This window comes from Moschus berezovskii, chromosome Y, assembly GCF_049115385.1.
Source record: "Moschus berezovskii isolate FMDL1 chromosome Y, NW_MosBer_1.0, whole genome shotgun sequence".
Lineage (NCBI taxonomy): Eukaryota > Metazoa > Chordata > Mammalia > Artiodactyla > Moschidae > Moschus > Moschus berezovskii.
This window is the reverse complement of record NC_142489.1, coordinates 2378587-2385044: the sequence shown is the minus strand read 5'-3', so window position 1 is coordinate 2385044 and position 6458 is coordinate 2378587. Positions and strand designations below refer to the sequence as shown.

The 6458-nt window shown below is 44.9% G+C and overlaps 1 pseudogene; it reads right to left on the bottom strand.

Moving 5' to 3' along the window:
- Positions 1 to 2729: 2729 nt before the first annotated feature.
- LOC129563809 (melanoma-associated antigen B5-like) lies at positions 2730 to 3850 on the bottom strand (annotated as a pseudogene).
- Between the last annotated feature and the right edge of the window lie 2608 nt (positions 3851 to 6458).

The window sequence follows — 6458 nt, the reverse complement described above, 5'->3', positions numbered from 1 at the left end:
CTGTCCTTTATTGAGCCTATCTTTGCATGAAATGTTCCCTTGGAATCTCTAATTTTCTTGAAGAGATCTCTTGTTTTTCCTATTCTGTTGTTTTCCTCTATTTCTTTGCATTGATCACTGAGGAAGGCTTTCTTATCTCTCCTTGCTATTCTTTGGAACTCTGCATTCAGATGTTTATATCTTTCCTTTTCTCCTTTGCTTTTCGCCTCTCTTCTTTTCACAGCTATTTGTAAGGCCTCCTCAGACAGCCATTTCGTTCTTTTGCATTTCTTTTCCATGGGGATGGTCTTGGTCCCTGTCTCCTGTACAATGTCACGAACCTCCGTCCATAGTTCATCAGGCACTCTATCAATCAGATCTAGTCCCTTAAATCTATTTCTCACTTCCACTGTATAATCATAAGGGATCTGATTGAGGTCATATCTGAATGGTCTAGTGGTTTTCCCTACTTTCTTCAATTTAAGTCTGAATTTGGCAATAATTGCAAAAAAACTAGGTCTTAGTTTTCCTATCTTTGGTAGAAATGAGGGAGATGATAGAAAAACATGGTTCAATAGAAAGTGTATTACACATGTGTGGGTGTTAGGTTCTAGTGGTATTACGTTTCCTTGAAGTTTTATTATTTACCTGAAAACTGGGTTGGATCCTGAATTTTTCTAGTGTCCATCCGAATCTAGCTGCAACTTTCTTACTAAAATCCGCAATTTCTCCCAACTTTTTGATGTATCTGTGGGGAGATGGTGAGCTCCGAGCGAAATACCTCTGCCATCTTGATCTGCTCACTTGCCCATTCTTTTGACTTGAATCACTGAGAACTAACATTGCCATTTTCCTGAAGGCCTGCAACGTGAAGCTAGATGACTTGACGCAAAGATCAGAGAAATTGTTACAAGAGCTCATGTTCAAATAGACTTCATGCCTATTGCTGTACGAGCCACTCAGAAAGTTAACCTGATCACCCAGAGATATTGCTAACTGTGATAGAGACATTTCAAACTGCAATAGTTGCTTCGATCCTGACACCTAGAAAACTTCTTGTCTGACTACCCCCTGTTCTCAGAAACTGGTTTATAATCAGCTCCAATCATTAACGTCTGCTTTTCTTTTGTTTCCATAGAAATGTCTCTTATTAATAACTACCTGATACTGCTTGCACCATAGACCTAGCTTTGGGAGTCCATCTGCATCACCAGCTATTGAAATGAGATACCGTTCTTTAAATGAACTGAACTGTTCTCAGAACCATGCAACTGCTGCTATGGAATGGAGGACTCCACTAATCCATTCTGTCTCTCCATAGTGACCAGATCAGCTTTCACCATGTGAGACTTGCAGGCAAGTTTCAGAGGAGGGAACTGTTAAGTCTTAGGACACTCTGCCCCCAAATATGTCATAATGGTGTATTGATTATTTTGAATTCATGTTACTTAAGAAACAGCCAACAGAGGAGGGACATTCCGCTGCCCCCCGATTTCTGCCTCCCTGAGAGCAGGGAATAAATCTCATATGAAGGATGTACTGCCTGCATCTGGAGGCAGAAGGAAACCCTTCTAACCAGAAATAGGCAGTTCAAGCAGAGAAGGCTGGATACACAAACCTTGTTAAGTCTTTAATTTACTACCCTGGGTACAGATTCTGTTGAGATTCCTTACTAGTTGAGTACCTAAAACCTACGTTTATTTGTCCTGTCAATTCCTCACAAATTGTTTTGTTGTCTACAAAATAAAGAAGCTGCCTGCTTTGCCCACTTCTTAGGTCCCATTTCTGTGACACTTCTGTGCACATGAATTGCAATTTGTCTCTTTTTCTCCTGTTACCCTGTCTTGTGTCAAGTTTATTAGTAGTCTAACCACAAGAATTCAAAAGGGATAAATGAGGACTTTACTCCTTCCCTGCACACCTCAAGGGAGTTCACCCTTACATCTCAGAGTCTCCCTGGAGATAATGTGCGTAGAATATCAGTCTGTGCACTGGAATCTCCTGCATTGACCTAAGAGCAGAGACACCTTAAATTTCTGTCTGTTAGGGGCCAAATTGTGTCCCCTCCAAAAATGCATATTAAAGGCATAGCTGAGAGTACTTCAGAATGTAGTTAGAAATAAGGTCTTTAAAGAGATGGTTGAGTTAAAATGAAGTCATTAGGGTGGGCCATAGCCCAATGTGACTACAAGAAGAAATTGAGACATGAAAGGAGGCACCAGGGATATACGCACTCAAAAGGAATGCCAAGTGAAGAGGGCGGCCACCTGCCAGCCAAGGGGAGAGGCCTCAGGGTAAACCATCCCTCATCTTGGACTTGCAGCCTCTGGAACTCTGAGAAAGTACATTTCAGTTGTTTCAGCCGCCCATTCTGTGGGGTTTTGTTGTGGAAAGCTTAACAAATCAGTATGTTACCCCAGGTAGAGATTTCTTCCTGGATAGTCTTTGTACTTTCCTGTCATTCCTAAAGGCTATCTCAGCTCCTTCCTTATGTGACTGCAGCTCCTTCTTTCTAAAGTTCTTTGGGCTTAGGCTAGGTCTCAATCTTAGCCGCCCCAGAACTAGCATAGAGCCTTTCAAAGAGCAAATGCTCAAAAACTAAATGAAGACAGTAAGAGGTCTAACTTGTTAAGGTTTAATACCGCTTGCATTTTAAAATAAGCATATCGAGGTATAAATTATTTAATTTTATGAAACAGAAGACAGCAAAGATGGAGAACATTAAGGTTGATCATGTTTTGAATTTTTTTTCATTTTATTTTTCCACTCCATTGCCCCAGCAGTTTTATTGTGGGATTGCTTCCCATTTCAGCAAAAGTCCCTATTTTGATGTCAGATTTTCTTATCTGGATGATTTTGTAAAACTCTTGGTCTTCAGTAGGGGTGGGAGAAGCTGCTGGACATGGCCCTGGAACATGCCTGGGAGTGACAGTCGTTCCAGCCCTGGCTGGAACTGTGGCTCGAGCTCTCTCTTCATCTCGCAGAGCTTCTTCATATTGTGATGAGAAGGTACTGGGGACCGTGTCATTGACTTTTGCCAAAAATTCCAAGCCTTTCATTTTGCTGGTTTCAGCATGGGCTCGTGGGCCCCACAGGAACTCGTAACGTGGAGGATCGCTGATGGCAACCTGGCGGTACTCCAGGTACTTCATCGTCACCAAGTCTTTGGTGATGAGCTTCCTGGGCTCTCTGTAGATGAAGCGTTCTCTCCCAGCATATACTTGCATCGTATTCAAGAATTTCCAGATGTCTTCCTCAGTGGCACAGTCACCCTTCAAGAAGATCACACCAGGAACCCACACCCTCCCATTGTTGGGCAGGTTCAGTTTGCTGACAAGGTCATAGGAGTGGGTGGTTGAGTCAACTTCCTTCAAGTCAACTGCAAAGACAGCCTCGATGTGTTCAGAGGCTCTCTTGAGAATCTCGGCAAATCGGTCATGGTATCTTGGGTGGATAAGCTTCAGCATGTCTTCCTTCATCATGGGCTGCTTCATCTTATACTTATACAGAAGGAACTGCTCCAACAAACTTGTCATGCTGTTCAGAGTATCACTGTAGGTGTTCTCGGTAGAAGATGAGACATCGGAGGATCGTGAATCTTCCTCATCTTGACTGGTATCTTCTTCATCAGATGTTGTGTCAGAAGTACTTGAAAAAGTGCTGGTAGTAGATGGGGCTTCCGAAGACCCCTGGGAAGTGCTGTTTGACCCAGGAGCTGATGAGCTCTGTGAATTATCTGCTAAAAGAGAAGAGGTAGAGGGAAGCTCTTCCATTACTGCAGCGGGTGAACTCCCTTGTGACTCTGGGGCTCATCTCGGGCCTGGTGGCATTTCTCACGGATGCAGAGCTTAGGATTCTGACCCCGAGGCATGACGACTGCGCTGCGGGACAATGATTAGAAGTGTGAGTAGGAGGGCAGGTGGTAAGGGCCCGCAGGATGACGGAGGTTGAGTGTGCAGCCGAGCAGGGAAATACCACCTTGGTTATCAGGAAGGCTACATTTGTGGTTTACTTGAGGGCACTGTTCTGAAAACCCCCAGGGTTCCCATTCTCCTAATCAGCCTGTACTTTGGGAAACATATTGAAGGAAATGAGAGTGATCTTTTAGGCTGCCTCCTGCTACCCCTGCCTCAGGCACTTTGGGGCAACAGAAAGGGCTGGTAGTCTCCTACACAGAGGCATCCGTTATTTCACATTCAAGACCACCGCCCAGCTAGTGGTCAGTCATAGGACCCATTCCCTCTGCTGTTCTGTAGTTGGCATCACAAATCTCCCTGGGATTTCTGAGAAGTGAAGAGGTCCTCGGCTTATCACCCAGTCAGTAGTTATCACCCAGTACTGAGTGCCCAGTGGGAAGTTTTCTGCCCTGGCCTCTGGAGTCCTCGACACTCATTAAGAGTCCTTCATTTCGTTCCCCATAGGGCCTGGTGTCCCCACCCCTTTCTTGGAATGGTGTCTGCACCTTCATACTAAGGGTTTCACCTTCTACACACCTGATATAAATAAATGTTGGTGGAACTTCAGCTTGATCGCTCTGCCCTGGTTCTTCAAGGGCTATAAGGAACAGGCCTGGATTCATTATCACTTTTTATTGGTAGGTGATCCCTCAGCCCTTGCTTTGACCTCTGTTGTGGCCTGAAATTCTACCCTCCCTTCCCCTTAGGTCCACCCCTTCTACTACTATACTTTCTTATAGTAGGGCAAGCATCTCCGTGAGACCCCTAGGAGGAAGTAAGAGTCTCCTCATCCGTCCATACCTGTCCTTGGTCTTCTGAGGCGCAGAGGATATGGTGAATCACATGGTTATGCGGTGTGTGGTTCCCTTCGTCTTCAGGGTATTCGGTTGGTTTCTGGAAAACCTGTAAATACTCCCACTGCTGGCCCTAGGCTATACCCCTTGGACCATGTCCCAAACCCCCTTGTGACGTCATAGAAGGAAATGGGCATGTCATGTCAACAATGAGCAGGTATCCCAGGGATGCCAGGAAGGGCAGGGTTCTGTGGGGTTTCCTCAGAGTTCTGAGGTCAGGGGGTTTCATAAGTCCAAAGCTTGACTCCTGGCAGGGTTTGGGGCTCCTTTCTTTGTTTACATAAGGGAGCTCTCCTCAGACTGAGGTACTCATTCCCTGTGGTGCCAGAGAGGGAAAGTCTGGGAATGCCACACGAGGCTACTCCTCCCCGTCCTTCAGGGATGACATCAGGATTCAGGCTTCTTGGGGCCCTCTGTGTTCAGTGTGAGGGTAATGCCCTCACTCAGGTTCCTCACCTTGACTCCTGGGGGACTCTGGATTTCCCCTTTCTTTCAACCTAAGGTGACCCCTGTAGACCAAAGATCATGTCCTTGCAAGCCCTGAAAAGAAGTGAGGGAATGCTCAGCCTGGCAGCCCTGTCTTGGCCTTCTGAGAGCAGACACAGGCCAGTCTCTCTGGGACTTCAGTTGTGAGGTGGTTTTGTCTCCTCAGTCCTTATTCGTCTATCTTTACCTTGACTCCTGTCTCTTCTATGAAAGACTTCTTGGGAGATGACATGCCTTTGGAAAGTCTTGGTCTGCCTGCAACAAATCTCATGGAGAATGGGTTGAGTCCCAGGAGTGATGGGGAAGCTGCAGTCCGGGAGGGGGCCCCAGCATAGGTGGTGTGCCATCAGAGAAAACTTGCTGATCTCTTCCTTCTCTTCACTGACCAGACACAGCCTCTTGTAGAACCTTCACTCTAACAGATTTACTCTCTGAAAGGAAGGCTCTGAATTAAATGATTTTGTGCATCCCTGATCTTGTGCGGTTTACTGACATTTCCTTTGTAGATAAATTGTCACTGAATGTTGTCTCCTCCTTTATTCGTAATTCATTTTATTTTCATATTTCTGTTACTTATTTCTGGGGCTTTTTATTCCAAAACCGTTTGGGGTATGAAATTCTGCTATTTAACATGTGAAATACCTTTTGGTTGGACTAGTGTTCAGAAAGAGGAAGTGTGACCCAAGGTTGGCCTCATCCTGGAGGAGTGGCACAGTGTGGGCTCTGGAGTAATTCAGTGCCGGTGTTCAGTCCAGCTCCTGTCATTAATGAGCTTTGAATTTGGGAATATTCCAGCTTCTTTACCTGCATATTGTGTTTGAAAAAGTCTGTAGTGTAGGACCACAGACATGTGTGATGTATATAAATCACCTGGCAGAGTATGAGACAAGCTTTGGTACTTTGAATGAATGGCAGTTATTACGAAGATGATTTTGACCCCAAATGATAACAATCTTTCATCACATAATTTTATTTCCAGCCTATATTAGAGAATATGCAACTCCAAACAATAATCAAATCCACATCAGCACTAATGCTCCCAAGCAACTAAAACTAACCAGTATTTCCCTATTTGAGCACCTGTTTTCATATGTGTTTGGGGTTTTCTCCTCCTCATGGATGCAAGTACAAGTTCATTTGTCTCAAGGACCTGCAACTTCCCTCTCAGGTGCTTTTCTTGTCC